Source organism: Pogoniulus pusillus, chromosome 1 (genome assembly GCF_015220805.1).
Source record: "Pogoniulus pusillus isolate bPogPus1 chromosome 1, bPogPus1.pri, whole genome shotgun sequence".
NCBI lineage: Eukaryota > Metazoa > Chordata > Aves > Piciformes > Lybiidae > Pogoniulus > Pogoniulus pusillus.
In genome coordinates this window covers 12,721,580-12,741,194 of record NC_087264.1, presented here as the reverse complement: position 1 = coordinate 12,741,194, position 19,615 = coordinate 12,721,580, and the positions used below count along the sequence as shown (strand labels likewise).

At 42.3% G+C, this 19,615-nt stretch overlaps 1 long non-coding RNA gene across 1 annotated transcript; it reads left to right on the top strand.

The window, feature by feature from the left end:
• The first annotated feature begins 8,064 nt into the window (after window positions 1-8,064).
• LOC135191528 (uncharacterized) lies at window positions 8,065-13,798 on the top strand. Its single transcript, XR_010308843.1, has 3 exons — window positions 8,065-8,984; window positions 11,714-11,799; window positions 12,408-13,798. It is a non-coding gene; the product is annotated as an uncharacterized LOC135191528 (long non-coding RNA).
• Window positions 13,799-19,615: the final 5,817 nt, after the last annotated feature.

The window sequence follows — 19,615 nt, the reverse complement described above, 5'->3', positions numbered from 1 at the left end:
AATGAAGCTTACTATTTACAGCTTAGCAGAATATATAACCAGATATTTACAGTATATATATAGTTATATACAGAAATATACAAGGTAAAAGGTAATACAGAAACACAACAGCCCTCCCAAAAACCTGAGTCCCCAGGAGGGACTCCCAACTGCCCTTCCACCTTCTCCCCCCCCCCTCTCAACCTTACTCCAGTCCCAAGGAAGAATGGAGGTTCAGCCAGGGGGTTAGGAAGCAAAGTGGATTAGGAAAGAAAAAAAAATGGAGGGTGAGGTTAGAGACAGAGATGCAGCTCGGAGCTCCCTGGCAGGAGAAGCACCTTATCTGTGTTTTGACTCTTATTCTTGTATCTCTCAGCAAGCCTATGAGTGAAATAGACTTCACTATTGTTTCCCTTCCACAGCCTGTAATCTAGTTCTTCTCACCAAAACATTCTAGCTAGCTTCAAACCAGCACCCTGTGCTTATGGCTCCAGTACACATGCATTCTTCCAGTAATAACACCAGAGCTAACTTTCTATTTCAAATTTCATTTTTTGGGTGATTTTTTTATTTGTAACTAGCAAAGATACATGACCATGAAATCATAAGCTCACTGACATAACAGTCAAGACCTATGTTTTAGTAAAAGCTGCTCTAATTTTTTTGGAGTAAGCTTGGATTTTCAGTCATTTGTACTTCAAGAACACTATGTAACCCTTGGAGATTATCAACTCAATATATGAACTGCTGGGTTAGATGGGAATGCTCATGCCTGGGTTATTTCAAGGAAATGTTTTCTAACAACAGGTGAAGATGTGTCCTTTCCATGGGACTGCAACCACGTGTAATTGAATCCATATGGAAACTCATTTACAGATTTGTCTTCTACTAGATGTCATAGAATCAGTCAGGGTAGGAAGGGACCACAAGGATCACCTAGTTCCAAACCCCTTGCCATGGGCAGGGACACCCTACCCTAGATCAGGCTGGTCAGAGCCCCATCCAGCCTGGCCTTAAACACCCCCAGGGATGGGGCCTCAATCATCTCCCTGGGCAACCCATTCCAGGCTCTCACCACTCTCATGCTGAACAACTTCCTCCAAATCCCAGACATGTCTATACCTGTTTGTCCTGGATACCCCAAATTCCTTTTACTCTGTGGGAGAAGAAAGGTGCAAAGCCTGCTTCCCTCTCCTGCCATGTAGTCTTGAGGCAAGGCAGCAAAAGGTCCTTACTGCACATGGGGTGACCCATGCAGATGCCTGTGCTGAAATCGGGCTGGTAATTGGCTGTGTTTTTGCGCCTGGGAAATGGACACTTGGTCTAGAGAAAGGGATAACTAGAGCAAGGGTTCCTGCCTTGCAGTGCTTACCACCTTGATAGTTCCTATCTGGAGAGTCCCCTGCCACTCTGAAGGACAGGTTCCCACTGTGACAGGACAGTCTCTGCTTTTGAACGGCTCATACCTTTGTAGTGCTCATGGTTTTATCCCATCCCTGCTTTGGGCGTCTCTCCCCACTTTTCACTCTCTGTTCAAGCTGGCAAGCTTAGTGAGTCTTGGGTCCCTAAAGAGAGCTGGCAGCACCTGGGCTGCTCTCTATCAGACCCTATCAGTAGCTAATTTTTCTTGGCTGCCTCCTGGACTGGGGACCCTAGCAGTATTTAGCTCTCCCCTGCTTTTGTGAGGGCAGTCTCGTCCCGCAACCATCCCACTTGGGAAGAAGTGCTTGAGACATTTCTGAGTTTGGTAGCTCTGTGACTCATCTTGGACTTCTGTGGCATGGATCTCTATTATTGGATATTGCCGGTAACATCACAGGCTGCTCCTGCAGAAGAATCCAGCAAGGGATCATTGCCGAGTACCTACCTCACGTCTGTGAGTAGTTTTTCCCTTAATCTTCTGCTCAGCCTGATTGATAGTGGGGTAAAGCTTTGTTTCTAGTTTAGCCTTTCCCATTTCCTGACTTCCTAAATAGCCAAACTTATCTATAATATCTTTTGTAACATGTTCCCAATTAAACTGAGTCTGCTAATAAACAAAACCATTTTTTGTATATAGTTTTGGGGTGGGGTTGCAGGAAAATAAAATAATTCTATTTTTTGTATTTCCTAACTCTGTCATGTCAATTCCCTGCCTCCACAACACTGTGCCATCTCTAAAAGAAAAGTATAGCTGGTTGTCTGGGAGAAGAGACCAACCCCACCTGGCTACAGCCTCCCTTCAGGTAGTTCTAGATGGCAGGTTAGGTTGGAGAGAGAGGTTGAGCCCCAGAAAGACAGAGAGCAATTTTATTATCTATACTTATGTTCTTGTTCTTATCCATCTCAGCAAGCCTATGAGTGCAGTAGACATCACCACTGTTTCCTTTTCACAGCCTGCAATCTAATTTTTCTCACCAAAACATTCTAGCTAGCTTCAAACTCTTTCACAGCCCAATCATCAGTAGAACGTACAATTTTTCTGGCAGGCCTTTTGTTTTTGTGGAGAATTAATAAACACTCATCAGCAGTTTTGAATGGTTTTGCTACTTGCTCTTCAAGGTCCTTGATGCCACTGCTTATTTTGTTTCTAGCCATATAAAGGGTTTATATATTGACCTATTTACATTGTTTCCCACTCATTCATTTCCAGATTACTTAATGCTATTGTTTTAGATTATGTTCCATTAAAACTGTGTTTACTTGAGTTTTAAATCATTACAGTCTTTGGGAAATCGCTACAAAATAAAACCCAGGCAAAATCTTCTCAGAGCACTGGACAGCTTAAGCTCCCTTCATAAGGCTGTTCTTACTCTACATCCTATTTAAGGGTCTAATTTGATTTCTCAGTTCTCCCAAGAAGAATTCATCAGCACAGCAACATCTGCACAGATCAGAAGGAAAAGACATGTTCCAAAGGTGCTTCAGGAACATGTTTAACTTCAGCAGCTTCCAGGTAATACAGGACGTGATTTAATGTCTCTAGTTTATGCTCAGTTAATCATTAGCTTTTTTTTTTTTTTTAGATTTGCAAGTAAATATTTATTTGATGCTTTTGAATACTTTTTCAGATATTGTATGATTCTTGTCATTGATACTTATAGTAGCATAAATCTCAACACAGAACACCTGTTGCTAAGCTCTCTGTTCGTGAACCTGGACTTTGATTTGAAGAAACCACACAGGAAATTAGATTTTGATGTTCAGTTTGTTCCTGATATCCATGCAGCATTTAAGGTCTCACTGCTTTAAAAGAATAAAACCAAACTATTTCACATCTAGGAAACTGAAAACTTACTGCATGAAAGAAGCAAATGCTGAAGAGCTGGATTAGAGTACATTATTAACAGGAGAAAAGTTCCAGACTGTGTCCATGCTCTAATCTTTCAAAGAGAGGTGGGGGGAGGTGGTCATGAAAGTCACATAGCTCATTTTTATTCTGCAGTGACCTCTCCTGATGGCTGTCTCACCAAGCTGTTAAGATGTGCAGGAATGTAAATGTGTGAGCTCAAATGAGATTTTTGAAGCAGTTCTTGGAAACAAAGTTGACCGTAAGTCTTGAAGTTGTCATGTGCAAATACAGCATTCATTTTGTTTTTTTCTAGTTAATTTTCCTTCACTCATGTATACATACAGACACAAGCTGCCACCACTCAGCCTATACATGCAGACATAAATTAATTAGCTAATTGTTTTCTCCAACAGTCTCTGAAAGAGTCAGAGAGTTTTTTGTTTCTGAATACTTCGAAGCTGCTATTATAGGGACTTGATAATCACCAGCAAGACAAGGAAAAAAAGCAAGCCTTAAAATGGGAACAGACATCTGTCCAGGGGTACCCCAAATTCCTTTCTTCTCCCTCTCACTCTGTGGGTTTGAATGGGAGAAGAAAGGCATGAAAAACTGCTTCCCCCACACACACCCTGAAGGCTTGAAGAGGGGCAGCAAAGGGTGCCTTTCTGTACATGGTCTCACCCGTGTGGAAGCCCACGCTGGAATCAGGCTGGTGGTTGGCTGTGTTTTTGCACCCAGTATAAATGGTAAATGACTCTCTGTCTAGAAAAAGGATAAATGGAGCAAGGGTTCCCACCTTGAGAGTTCCCACCTTGAGAGTCCCCTGCCACTGCGAAGGACAGGTTCCTGCTGTGACTGGACCGTCCCTGCTTATGGACAGCTCTTACCTTTGTATGGCTCTTGGTTTTATCCTGTCTCTGCTTTTGGATGGTTCTCTCCACTTCTGCACCCTTTTGTGCAAACCTGCAGCCTTGGCAAGCCTGGGGTCCTTTGAAAGTCAGCAGCATTTGTACTTTAATGGTGGCTTCTCTACTTAAATTCCCATGTGGTGTGTTTTGTTGATATACAGATAGACACTTTGATTTTCCTTTCAGTTGTATAGAAAACCAATCAACAAATAGAAGAAAACCATTTTTTCTGATATTATCTAAATTTAGTAAACCCCTTTTATATCTTTCCCATTTACCCTGATATTCAAAATAGAAAATTCCTTCAGGAAAGAATTCCCTTAAAAGAGGAGTGAGAAGATCTGCATTCTTGAAGTGCCAGTCACGACTGGTGAGCAAAAATGATGTAGACTAGGGAGAAATTTGTGTGCAAGCCTTAGGTGTTTCTTCTCTTATATGAGACATTGTTTTGAGTCACTTCAGGCAAAAATTCCAAGGAGAGCCAAACTTGTTCAGTTATCAGCAAATACACAGAGGGAATTGAGGTGTGCTCCAAGTGTTACACAGAAACCAGCTGTTGCTAAGAGCCCCTCATGTCAAGGATATAGAGATTTGCAAAGCACATCCCTCCCTGTGACAGGAATGGATACACGTCCTCAGATCTCCCAAAGACCAGAAATAAATGACATCTGGTTTAGAGGGACACATTATATATCCACTGCTCATTGACACATATTTTGAAAAGCATGTGCATAGAAGTTTAAAGAAAACCAGGCAGCAAATAGGGAGTTTGGTACATTAGAGCAAAACCCTTGAAAGGAATTCCTATGTTCCACAGCTATACAAATCTTCATCAGTAATAATAATAATAATGGAAATAATAATTGTATCAAATACTTCAATAGGAAAGCTCAAACTTAAAGATTAAAGTCAGCTTTGTCTCATAGCAATTGCAACATTAAGTGGGGAATATGGAAAATGCCTTAGACTCAGTAAAGCTCTTTAAGGTATTTATCTTGGGTGATGTGTACTTGAGAAGCCAATGTTTCTTTAAAGAAAGCCAAGTTATCTCTGGAGGATAATAAGCTACTGGTAAAGTATTTTTCCTTTCTGCACCAGCAGTAGTAGCTGCTTCTGGTAGGGAGAGCAAGCACTGGTTATCTTCATCTCTTTTAAATAGAGAATAGTCTTTCTCCACTGTTCCAAATCAGACTTCAGACATATCTTTACACGTTTCTTATGCATATCTGCTTATGGATATCAGCAGCTTCTTTTTGCTTCTGCTGCAAAGTGCACACGATTCTGCTCCTATGTCTATAAGTAAGCTGGTTTCCTTATGCATTTTATCTACAGCATTCTTAAATGTTCAAATTAACAAATTCCCATCTTGTTCATCCAAGAAAAGAAAAGAACAACCAAAGAGCCACCAAACGACTCTTTTTCAAAGAAGGAGTCTTGCAAAGGTCAATGCAGTGCAGTACAACAAGAAGGGGGAACTCTTTGACATGATTTTATTTAGAGTATTGTCAGCCTACAGCTGCCAAGAAGCAAGGCTGCTTGGAGCAGCATTCTGCACTGGCTATCACATTGTCATGGCAACTGTACAAATGGGTCATCCCACTCCTGCTCAGTTTCATTGTTGCATGGTGTGCAAAAGAAAACGCAGCATGAGTGAGCATGAATGTAGTTTTGAGCTCCTGTGGGACTGAACCAAGTTGCCTTCCTAATCTGCCCTGAGGCACGGTACCTCTTGGGAAGGCACAGGGCCTGTGTGTCTGCTCCGGGGCATGCAGATGCTTATGTCTTTGAGCTCAGAAGGTGAAGACAAGGGCTTTGAAGTGAAAGCAATTGCCAGGAACCAGTGATGATCTCTTCTCTACTGTTGGATAGTAGAGGGAAACACACTACTAAGGCAAAGGCCATGACATGGCAATGGTGGAGCCAAGTGCTGGTGGTGGAATAACTGGGAAATGTGGTGATGTAGTGGGGCAAATGGATGATAGAGTCCCCTGAGGAGTATGAAATGGTGTGTCTGCTGAGAACTATTTTATTCTGATGATGTCTTTCCCCTGATTTCCTCACTTTTCCAGCCTTGTTCTATTTCCTCATGATTTTTTTAATTCTTTCCTCCTTTATCTCTTCACATTCTGTAATAATCCTTCACTGACATTTCATCATCTATTCCTGTGGTCCCATTAGCTCACACCCACTCTGCCACTCTTAATGGCTTCAGATAGGGCTGCTTCGCATTACCTGTCCTTTACACTGCAAGATACTTTCCATCATGAAAACTTTGTTTTCAGACAGATGAGAATTTAATCAAGTTTATAGCTATTCCAGCTGGAACTGTGTGTGCCAGACATCTGCATGAAGAAAGTATTATCTTGAAGTTTATGTAATTATTGTCAGCCAAAATTCATAAGATATTCCCAAGTTTCAGAACAGAGTTGACATGGAGCTAGGCCAAAATGATGGTAATCTTAAAAAATTCAAACATTTCCCACACTTTACCCTAGCCCCATGGTACAGAGCAGAGGCAATGTACTTTATCAGGGTTTGCTGCTGTTTCTTTCAAGGCATGCTTCCTGTTTTCCTTATGAAAATCTGCTCTTTTCCAAATAAGACATAAGGCCCTGAAAGATTGGTATTTGTATTTACTAAATAAGATGCAGACACGGTTTTGTTTACACTCTGCATGCTGCAATCCAGAGTTCAGTGTCATCTAAGGAGAGGATGAGACAGAACTCTGATAAAGGTAAGCAGACTCCTGAGATGAGAGCTGGATCATGAGGAAGACCAAGACTACCAGGCAAGCAGGTAAGTGTAAGATGATGAGCTGAATCACAGAATCATGGAAGGAACCTTAAATATCAGGAAGAAGGACTTGGGGGGGGTGTCAGCTGATGAAAAACTCAACATGAGCTGGCACTGTGTGCTTGCAGCTCAAAAGGCTAACTCTATCCTGGGTTGCATCAAAAGAAGTGTGACTGGCAGGTCAAGGGAGGTGATTCTGCCCCTCTACTCTGCTCTTGTGAGACCCCACCTGGAGCACTCTGTTCAGATCTGTTGCCCTCAGCATAAGGAAATTGAACTGCTGGAGGGGTCTGGAGGAGGCCCATGAAGATGATCAGAGGGCTGGAGCACCTTCCCTGTGGGGACAGGCTATGAGAGTTGGGGCTGTTCAGTCTGGAGAAAAGAAGGCTCCAGGGAGACTTTAAAGCAGCCCTCCAGTACCTGAAGAGGGTCCAGAAGAAATCCAGGAAGCAACTTTTTTACAAGGACTTGTTGTGATAGGATGAGAGTGAATGGACTGAAACTTGAAGAGGGCAGATTTAGACTGGGTATTAGAAATAATTTTTTTACAGTAAGGGTGGTGAAGCACTGGAACAGGTTGCCCAGAAAGATCACAGATGTCTGCTACTTGGAGGTGTCCGAGGCCAAACTAGATGAGGTTTGAGCAAACTAGTCTAGTGGAAGGTGTCCCTGCCCTTGGCAACAGGGGCTGGAACTAAAGGATCTTGGAAGTCCCTTCCAACCCAAACTATTCTATGAATCTTTGAATCATTTATTTCAACCTCTCTTCCAGGGGCAGAGACAAAGCCCCACCCGACTTGATCTTGAACACTTGCAGGGATGGGACATCCACAGCCTCTCTGGGCAGCCTATTCCAGTGTCTCATCACCCTCACAGGACAGAATTTCTTCTTTACATTTAATCTAAATCTACCCTCTTTCAGTGAAACACTCTTAACCCTAGCACTTCCCTTTCTGAGAAAGAGTCCCTCTCCATCTTCTCTACAGAAGGAAGACTTAAAGCCAGTGACTAGTTGTTTTCAGAGGCTAGATCTAACATCTGCACAAATAAGAGTTCTGGATTTTGTGGTAGTCTCAGGTTCTGGGGAAGAACTGGGACTGGACAGGCAGCCAGGGACTGGGCAGACTGTGGAGAAATGAAAACGCAGTGGATGCAGCTTTGCAGATGAAAACCCCATAGGTGAGAACAGGGAAGCACAGAAGGCAGCCATGGAGAGTGAGAGAAGATAGAGCAAATGAAGAGGCTTAGCTTCTCAGAGAGCAGTGCTGCAACAGGAGGAAAAGAAGGAGCAGGACAGATTGCACGAGGGCCAGGAAAGGAGAGAGTGAGATTGATGGAAAAGAAATACTGCTGTGTAACCTTCCTGACAGAGGTGGGACTGAGAGCTACAAAATACTCTGACGGGGAAGTGTTGGAAACGTGAGCAGAAAGGATAGGTCTTTCAGAGCAACAGTGGGAACTATGCCTGGAATGGAATTACAAATTAATAAGTTTCATTATTCATCTGCTGTCAGTAATTATGTGTGCAGCTCCTCAGCAAAGGGGTCTCAGTTCCCCACCAAGAAGGACAACTTGCTGTGGTCAACAGCTACTTCGCTAGGTCAAGATGCAGGATGATGCCACACTCTGATCCCAATTCTGACCAAAAAACAACACACACCCCCCCCAACCCCCAGCCTATTACCTGCACACTGCATTTAAAACAGAAAACATTGAAACTGCACTTCTCTGTGCAATCTTTTAACCCACCTGTATGACTTCCTTATGGCAGAAGGTTTACTTAAAGGCTGTGCCTTTTTATTGCAACAGGAACAAGGGGTGAGTTTTTCAGAACATCCTGTTGTCAAACTGAGCTACACTTAGGCTGTGAAAATTATGCAGTCTGCAGGTTCACAGGTCAAATGGTGTGTGCACAAGGAAATAGAAGGACAACATCTGATGTCTACATTAAAGCTCCTGAAGAATTGTCTTCTACTCTGCCTCTCTCCATGATGTTGACTGCAACGTCACCAGAGCCAAATTATGCACGTCTGGTAATTACATTTTACTCATTATCAGGATCTCTCACTTCAGCCTGAATTGATAAGGTGTTGTGCTTTCAATATTGCCTTTGAGAGCTGTGCTTTGAATGTCTAATGTGCTAAATGTACTGAAAAAAAATCTTCCATTGCAACAGAGAACAAGTAGGAACTGTTTGTTTTAATTTTTGTTTTTCCTCAGTCCTCCAGATATAAACCAGACATACAACTACTGCCTTATATGATAGAGATATTCAGAAAATATCTGAGGCTGAGGGAGCTGGGGTTGTTTACCCTGGAGAAGAGGAGGCTCAAGGGGGACCTCATTGCTGTCTACTACTACCTGAAGGGAGGCTGTAGCTAGGTGGGGGTTGGGCTCTTCTCCCAGGCAACCACCAATAGAACAAGGGGACACAGTCACAAGTTGTGCTGGGGGAAGTATAGGCTGGATATTAGGATGAAGTTCTTCACAGAGAGAATGATTTGCCATTGGAATGGGCTGCCCAGGCAGGTGAACACCTGGAGGTGTTCAAGAAAAGGCTGGATGAGGCACTCAGTGCCATGGTCTAGGTGACTGGCTAGGGCTGGGTGCTAGGTTGGACTGGATGATGTTGGAGGTCTCTTCCAACCTGGTTGATTCTATGATTCTATGTTCATTTCTGTGTAGGTGTTGGATGTTAATATGAACAGCATGGCAAATCTCAGAGAACATTCAATAACTGTCTTTAGAACAGGTTTTGAAAAGCAGATAAGGCACAGGAGCCCCAATAAGTAAATGAAATATTGAAAAGCTATTTTAAAGGTGATTACTCAGGCAGATGTGCCACAAAAAAAAAAAAAAAAAAAAGCATGATATGTAATGATGAGATTGCAGGTGAAATGAGAAAGCATAACCACAGGAAGCCAAATTAAGTTTGCATACAGATCTTAATTTGTACATTTCTTGTCTGCTGAGAGCTTGACTTTTCAGCCACAAAAATAATATATTAATATACTCTTGCACAGGTTTGGTACAAACTCAGGCTTTCCATAACAGATACAAATGGTGAAACAAAAAGAAAAGCCCATCCTTCAGAGCCGTGGGGATAGAGTCCTCATTTCTAGATCTTTGTGCCCATTACTTGGGCGTGGCTGTATCCTGGTCTGTTGTTCTCATTTAACTTTTTCCACGTTATTTCTGATTAAAAGTGTAGCTTTCCATACTCATACAGTGCCCTGTGCAGTCAGATCATAGTCCTGGCAGCAGCTGCAAGGTGTTTAATGTAACAAAGTTATCAAATCGTATTGGTTATTGTCAACATGACAAGGAACCTGTCACAGAAACTAGTATTTTAGAAATGACAGCATCACAGGACGTTAGGGGTTGGAAGGCACCCAAGGAGATCATTGAGTCCAACCCCCCTGCCAGAGCAGGACAATACTATCTGACACAGATCACAGAGGAACACATCCAGACAGGCCTTGAAAGTCTCCAGAGAAGGAGAAATGTAATATAAAAAGGCAATCCTTGACCTAAGGAATTTATACATTTAAAATAAGACACAGTCACGCACATAAGACACAGATACATGAAAAAGACACAAGCAAATAAAATTATAAGGTATGATGGTCATAGTAGCAAAAAAATCAGTAGTTTTCTGCATTTACATAACTGAGAGGATCATTGCATCTTTCACATCAGACCTGCCTGTCACTGCTTTTCAGACCATCAGCTAAAAGGATTTTTTATTCTCCTCCTTCCCACTAGAGGCTTTTACCTATTAAGCAAAATGTAAGCCAGTGATTGCATAATCTATGATAGACTTTTTGTTCTGTTTCCAATTCCCAAAGCCCTGTTGTGTCTGCTGTGTATCACCATCAAGAAAACTAATTTCATCAAGTATTACAAAAAGGGAGAATTAACCAAAATTAATATGAGAGTAATGGTGAACATGACTAAATCAGAGAGCTAAGCCGTGCAATGTTGCTGTTATTATGCAAGAGAGCAGGACTCAAAAGATTTATAACAGATTTCTGTTTGAAGATGGAAAGGCAACTGTAGGGCAAAATCACACTTTTGAACAAAATGCCTATGAATTGTTGCACTTGGAGGAGAAATATCAAACTGCCCACGAGGTGGTGGAGTCACCGTCCCTGGAGGTGTTCAAGAAAAGCCTGGATGAGGCATTTAGTGCCATGGTCTAGTTGACTGGATAGGGCTGGGTGCTAGGTTGGACTGGATGATGTTGGAGGTCTCTTCCAACCTGGTTGATTCTATGATTATGTGTTCAGCATTCACAAATGATCACAGAATCATAGAAACATAGAATCAACCAGGTTGGAAGAGATCTCCAACATCATTCAGTCAAAAAAAAAACCCAAAAAATTAAATTATAGATGGCATGTAGATGTATCATTTAATCAGTTAATAGAATAAGCATGTGTGAAGAGTTTATAGCTAATATATTTCACAGAAGCAATGAAAAGAAAATAAAGATGATAAAGGATGCATATAAAAGTGACTATTTGAAGAATGTAAGCACACAGACCTTCCAGCAGAAGATCCATAGCTCATATTGGGTTGGGAAATAGAAAACATGCCCACTTCTGACAAAAAGAAGCAGCATTGCCTTTGCCAACATCCATTAGGATTGGAAATTCAGAATCCAATGAAACTCTGTATTTGGTTCCAGTATTTGGCATGACCTCTACTGAGTAGATCCTTTTGGGTTTTCCTCCCTAGTTTCTTTCTTCTTCTTTCCAAGTCTGAGGTTAACTCTAAAGGTGGCAGCATGGAAAGAAGAAATGTGAATGCAGGAGACCTGACCATTCATACCTACCTGACTTTATCGTGAGTTTGAGCTAGTTTCCTTCTCTGCACCTCAGCTCCTCTTTCTGAGAAACAGTCGACAGCAAAGTAGAGCAAAACCAGGATCTCAACATACACTGATAAAAACCCCAACTCATTCTTGCACTTCAAGTTATTTGTCTTTATTAAATTTGCAAGAATCTTATCACTTAGATCTGATTTGGGAAAAAAAAAATCACAGCTAATTCAGTCTTGCTTCAGCCACCTACTTAATCTTTACTGCTAAGGAACAGAGGTGTTTCAGGCACAACAACAATTACATTCCTGCTAAATTAATCTTTAATTTTAATCTCAAATCATGTTATATAAAATCATTCCTTTCATCGAGCATTCGACATTAATATGCATTAAGTGCTGGAATGGCTTACTGAAGTAGTTAATTTGTTTCATTGGAAATCTTTCACTGGAAATTGTCATTCCAAATCCATAGAATATCTTAAGACTGACACAGAAATTGCAGGGCAAAAGAAGTGTGCCTTTTGTTATGCGAGCATTCAGGCTTCCTGATTGCAAGTATTTACCTGCATTAATAATCTTAAATGTATTATTACGATAGCATTATTTAACATTTTCCCTTCTTTCTTTTCTAGATAAGAGCAGAAAGAAGAAAGATTTTCCTGGGAAACTCAGAGCTGACACAAACTAAACCAAGGGAAAGAGGTTGTGTACCTTTTTGAAAATGTCTTTTCCAACAATCCATTTGTGCAAAGGCTTGATGTTTAGCCAATCTCTACTTTTCCTGTCCTTGGTGCTAGACTGAAGAAAAGAGTTTCTGGCTATGGCAAACAGGACTGTTTCTGGCATGTTCTGCTCCATTACTCATGAGACGTTCCTTCTGGCTTGGGTTCATTTCATTTCCAAAATAATTACTTTCATGGCATCCATTGTTATCAAATATTATCCTCACATGTGCAAATGAAACAATACTCCTGAGGCAGTATCTTCGTGTTCCTTACCCGGGAGGTAAAAACGCATTGATAGGAGTAGAAATTTCATCAAAACCAATAAGTTTCAACCGATGGTTATATAATATCCTGTAACAAAAGGAAGATGAAATAGACCCAGAGAAAATGCAAGGTAATGCAAATAGAAGTTAGTTTACATTTCATTTTATAGTTTAACACTATTATTAAAAAGACCAATATATAATCATCATGATAGGATGACACATAAAAAAGACCAGCAGCAGAGAAACTAATTAGAAACAGCAGGGCAAAGGAAAGAACTGCACTGCATAATGACATTTATAATGCAAGAGGAGGGAAGACTAAAAAGAACCTCTGAATTGGGACTAATACAGAGTCAAGATATCTCTATTTCTGGTATTAGTAGGGGTATACTAAACCAGGAGTTTGAGCAAATAATCACATATATTGGAAAAAAAAACCCAACCAAACAAAAAGCTAACACACTAACAATAAACCAGAAAGTGACCTAAGGAAAGCTCTGGTTTCTTTGTTAGAAGACAAAGTAAAAAACACTGGAAACTTTTTGCATGCTGCAGGAAACAGCAGACAAAAAACACCCATTTGTAAATGTGTATAAATAACAACAATGGAGCTGTTAAGAGTTGCCCACAACGGAAGTAAACACAGTATCTTTCCTTTAAAATGGCACAAAATGAGAGAAAATATATTAAGAGTGAAAAATAACAGCTTGCTTCTATAGTTAGCAAAAAAATCCAGCTGAGATTAAGACAAAATTAGAGCTGGAATAGCAGCTAGAATTCTGACCTCATTAATGAGTCTAGAATGGCATGTGGACTGTTTTTCATTTATTTTTTGCCAAACGTCCACCTCTCCCTGGGCTCCTGCAAGCACCTAAAGCCTGCATCATAGCTCGTTCAAAGCTTTGAAAGCAGCAGGCACTTCTACATCTCAGAGTCTAGGTCAAAACTGTTAGTATCGGAAGACACTAGAGGTAGAGTTTTCAAAGAGTAAAGTTTTGTAAGTTGCCAGAGTGCCTCTGTTTTGTACTGATACTTTTTTTTTTTTTCCCCCAAGTTTAATTGTGCCTTTATTTTTTTTCTGTTGTATATTTCCCCTGGATGGGCAAGGAGCTGCTAAAGGAATTAAAAAAGAGAGTATATCACCTTTGGAAAAGAGGGGAGGTTTCCCAGGAAAAGTTCAAGGATGTTGCTAGGTCTTGTAGAAAAAAATGAAAGAGGCAAAAGCCCATTTGGAGCTTAGGCTGGCCCCGGCTGTTAAGGAAAACACAAAATGTTTCTTTAAATATATGAATGGCAAGAGAAGGGCCAAGGACAACCTCCAGTCCTTATTAGATAGAGAGGGGAACATAATGACAAAGGATGAGGAAAAGGCAGAGGTGCTTAACACCTTCTTTGCCTCAATCTTCAATAGTGGGACAGGTTGTCTCCAGGACAGCTGGACTCCTGAAGTGGCAGATGGAGTCAGGGACCAGTATAGTCCCCCTCTAATCCATGAGGAAGAAGTAAGGGACCTGCTGAGGCATTTGGATCCTCACAAGTCCATGGGACAGGATGGGATCCATCCTAGGGTGCTGAGAGAGCTGGCAGCTGAGCTGGCCAAGCCACTCTCCATCATTTATCAGCAGTCCTGGCTCACTGGAGAGGTTCCTGAAGACTGGAAGCTGGCCAATGTGACACCCATCCACAAGAAGGGACAAAAGGAGGAGCCAGAAAACTACAGATCTGTCAGCCTGACCTCAGTGCTAGGCAAGGTGATGGAACAGGTCATCTTGGGTGCCATCACAAAGCACCTCCAGGATGGCCAAGGGATCAGGCCCAGCCTGCATGGGTTTAGAAAGGGCAGGTCCTGTCTCACCAACCTGATCTCCTTTTATGATCAGGTTACCTGCTTGGTGAATGTGGGTTTGATTCCATGATTCTGTACATGTTTGTTTTCCCATTCATTATCCCTATATAGATAGCACATATATATTATCTTCAGGATATATAATACATAAGTAGATTCTACACACCCCGAGAAATACATGGCAATGCCTTCTCTTTCTGGATTATCCATATGTGGACAATTTTCCATAAAACTTGAGCAGTGGTTCAGTGTTGAGTACATAGTTTTTGATGGCTTACTATCACTGCAAACTCCATGTGGCTAAAGTTAGACTCTGTTTTGATAAATGTCCATCTCACAGCAAACTGCCCATTTTTCTTTGTAATTACCCCTTTCAGCCAAAAGACAGAATAACTTCTTTAGAAATTCAGGAAACCATAAGAACATTTCCTTAATGGAACAGCAGTTTCACACTCTCTTGGCTTGCTGTCCCATGTATGCACGGCCAGCCTCTGCTCTGAAATCACAGAATCATAGAATCGACCAGGTTGGAAGAAACCTTCAAGATCATCCAGTCCAACCTAGCACACAGCCCTAGCCAGTCAACTAGACCATGGCACTAAGTGCCTCAGCCAGGCTTCTCTTGAACACCTCCTTGGGCAGCCCATTCCAATGGCAAATCACTTCCTCTGGCAAGAACTTGCTCCTAACATCCAGCCTAGACCTCCCCTGGCACAACTTGAGACTGTGGCCCCTTGTTCTCTTGTTGGTTGCCTGGTAGAAGAGACCAACCCCCACCTGGCTACAACCTCCCTTTAGGTAGTTGTAGACAACAATGAGGTCCCCCCTGAGCCTCCTCTTCTCCAGGCTAAACACCCCCAGCTCCCTCAGCCTCTCCTCATAGGGTTTGTGTTCCAGGCCCCTCACCAGCTTTGTTGCTCTTCTCTGGACACGTTCCAGCACCTCAACATCTCTCTTGAATTGAGGAGCCCAGAACTGGACACAGCACCCAAGGTGTGGCCTGATCAGTGCTGAGTACAGGGGAAGAATAACCTCCCTTGTCCTGCTGGCCACAGTGTTCCTGTTACAGATCATTCTGCAGATATAGGGAGTAAAATCACTTTACTAGCCTCAGGAAAAGTACTTTAAATTATTTTTTAATGCAGTATCAGCAACATAGTAGCAAAAACGTTCTGTTTACTGTCTCTGTATTAAGAATCTAGGAGCATATTCACTGCACTGATAGTTCATACTGTAGGGACATAGAATATAATGAGGTGACGTGAGTTACAAACTGGATAGTATCTTCATCTCCAAAGGGGTAAAGCATGTGGGATATGTTGGATATGTAACATGATGAAATTGCTTGCTATCATTAACTTCTATCAGACTGCCAAGAACCTTTTAAAAATCCTAGGATTCAGCCTGGTTTTAACACCAGTTTGCAAAGGAACATTTTCCTGACTGATAGACATTGCAGGACCATAAATGATGGCTTTGAAAGGGGCATCTTGGATAATCTAATCCAAATACCTGCTTCAAGCAGTGATGGGTTTGTATTCATCTTCCTGTAAGCATACTTAACCTTTCCTTAAAGACATCTAATTATTTTGCCTCTGGTGACAAAATGTCATAATGTCAGATAAACCTCAGCATCAAACAAAAGGTCTCTGCATCCATCCTAATTTAACCTTTCTTCCAACTAAAATTCTGCCCATTACTTTTGCCCACTATGAATTTTTGCACTTCTGTCTTTCTTGTTTTCACACTTTATGATGGATGTATCTTTTAGCATTTCTCTCTTTAGTCTAAAAAAGTCCTTCCAGGATTCTCATGGTGCCTTTCAAAGAACCTGTCAACATTATTCTATACTTCAAGTACAGACAGCCCAGAACTATATAAAATTATAGTGATACCATTCCAGTTCTTTGGAAAATGTCTTTTATGTCTTTTCTAAGACTGCTTTAAATGTATTCTTTTTTAAACATCTTCAGTTCTCATTTTTGTCTGTGTTACTGACAGAATCTCATTTTCTGAATATATTTAACTTTATGCCTATGCTAGATGTCTTTCTCCCTTTCCCTCTTTCATTCCTTCTTTTTCTCCCTTTCCTCTTTCCTTCTCTCTTTCCCTCTTTCTCCCTCTCTCCCTCTCTTTTTTCCTCCCTCCCTCTCTCTTTCCCTCCCTCCCTCTCTCTTTCCCTCCCTCCCTCTCTCTTTCCCTCCCTCCCTCCCTCCCTCCCTCTTTCCCTCCCTCCCTCTTTCCCTCCCCCTCTCTCCCTCCCCCTCTCTCCCTCCCCCTCTCTCCCTCCCCCTCTCTCCCTCCCCCTCTCTCCCTCCCCCTCTCTCCCTCCCCCTCTCTCCCTCCCTTTCCCTCCCCCTCTCTCCCTCCCCCCTTCCTCCCCTCCTCTCCCTCCCCCCTCTCCCTCTCTTCCTCCCTCTCTCCCTCCTTCTTTCTTTTCTTTCTTCCCTCCTTTCTTCTTTTCTTCGTTCTTTCCTTCTTTCTTTTCCTTCCTTCCTCCCTTTCTCCCCTCCCTTCCTCCCTTCCTCCCTCCCTTCCTCCCTTCCTCCCTCCCTTCCTCCCTTCCTCCCTCCCTTCCTCCCTTCCTCCCTTCCTCCCTTCCTCCCTCCCTCCCTCCCTCCCTCCCTCCCTCCCTCCCTCCCTCCCTCCCTCCCTTCCTCCCTTCCTCCCTCCCTCCCTCCCTCCCTTCCTCCCTTCCTCCCTCCCTCCCTTCCTTCCTCCCTTCCTCCCTCCCTCCCTTCCTCCCTCCCTCCCTTCCTTTTTCTTTTTTTTTTTCTTTCTTTTTTTTAATGTGTGTACAATGAATAGCAGGATGGAAAAATCTGCTAGAATAAGGGGGTTTTATTATTGTCTTCACTGGGTTTTATGCAGTGATTCCTTGACCCTGTATTTCAGTTGTGAGGTACATACATCTCTCAGTGGAATAACTCTGAATGTAGGATGTTACTGAATAGTTTGAATTTCTACACCCAGGGCTTTTTCTTTACAATATTAAAGGGATAGATTATGATCTCAGAGACAGCAAAATCTCTGTTTCCCAACACTGAGAAAGGTGAAAATTGCATTCATTCTTTTCATCAAGACTACAGTCAGTGGGAAACAGCTCTAGTGCTGAAAGCTTTGCCTCACTCTTCAGAGTGGCCAAGATTTGATGTAACATACTTTCTCAAACAGCTGGCAGAATTCTCTGTAATGGGATGACAAATAGCACTGAGCTAGTGCTTTGTCCATAGCCAGAGAGTGAGATTATGAGGATTTTCAGTGCTAGGCAAAGGAATGGGTTTGGCTTTAAATCCTGTAAATTATTTAGCTCTACACACTCTGGCTACTGTTCCAATAGAAAAAAAAAGCTACTGTGATGAAAAATATTTTGGCAGTCTCTAGCTAACTGTTGATAAATGCTATTTCTGTGTGCAGTGAAATCTGTGCAGAAAAAAACGTTGGTTTATGTCTGGTTCAGAAGGTGCTGAATGAGATTCTTGTCTCCCCACTGAAGTCTACAGACTTCATCCGTTGCCTTTTGTGATGGCAGAAACTCGCTCTTGAAGTGGGTCAAATAACAGCAGAAATAACTTCATTTTTTTCCTTGGCAGTCTTCTGTCAGCACAGTCACTGATGAGCACTCATTGAAAAGCCAGAGTGGACACAAGTAAAGCTGACATTGGGGTAGAAATCCAACTTTCCATCTGGAACATGGCAAGGAGGTTAGGAGAAAAGGAGAGAGAGGATGTTTTACTCAACCCCAACAAGCTTGTAGACTATCTCATCCTGTCTTGTCCAGTTGCACATGAGGATGAGATAGCCTAACATCAGAACTGTATAGCCTCCAGTTGTGCCTGCTGAGCTCTATTCTAATGGGCAATGCTACTCACAGAGTCCAGCACAGAGTACAAACTTGTAAACTCAACTAATAGATCCTAGAACTGTGTTTGTGAGCATCCATGGCTGATGACATGCCCTCAAGGGATGAAAGACAAACCTCTCTGCTGATAATGTTAGTTTCTGATACTCCTATTCACAAAGCATCATTGCTTTGCCAGGGAGATGGAACTGCCTTGTAATTGATATTTCCTTCTTTCACTTTGTAATACGTGTAAGGATAGCCCAAATGAATCAGTTATTTCTCCCTCTCCTACATATCGTTTCTATGTGACCCTACTGCTAACCTCAGATTTTAGATACCTGAAGTTTGCAGAGACCCTTAGGACTTCTTGTATTAATGACTTTGTTGTGTTTTGGTTTTTTTTACTGATGCAGGTTACTGAAAAATGAGGTAAAAATTTGTCTGAATTTCTTGCCAGGACATCAAAATGCTTGAGCGTGTCCAGGGAAGGGCAACGAGGCTGATGAGAGGCCTTGAGCACAGCCCTACGAGGAGAGGCTGAGGGAGCTGGCACTGGTTAGCCTGGAGAAGAGGAGGTTCAGGGGTGATCTTATTGCTGTCTACAACTACCTGAGGGGTGGTTGTGGCCAGGAGAAGGTTGCTCTCTTCTCTCAGGTGGCCAGCGCCAGAACAAGAGGACACAGCCTCAAGCTGCACCGGGGGAGATTTAGGCTGGAGGTGAGGAGAAAGTTCTTCACTGAGAGAGTCATTGGACACTGGAATGGGCTGCCCGGGGAGGTGGTGGAGTCGCCGTCCCTGGGGCTGTTCAAGGCAGGATTGGACGTGGCACTTGGCCTTGAGCTCTGTGGTAAAGGGTTGGACTTGATGATCTGTGATCCAATCCTAATAATACTGTGATACTGTGATAATCAGGCACTTTTTCAAGTGCTCATAGCCTGTCAGAATTTCAAGACTTCCTTGCTGCTTCTGTATTTTCAGACTTCGCAAAGTTGCTTGCATGTTGCAGAGCAGAAAGTTGATGCATGTCCTTTCTACGTTCAGTGTAGAAAAGGACATCCTTATCAAGCTTAAATTGACAGGCTGCTTTTCTCAGTACTTCAGCCTTTACTACCACCTAAGAACAGAGGATTGTCACGTGCCATTTTCTTGGAACAAGTGA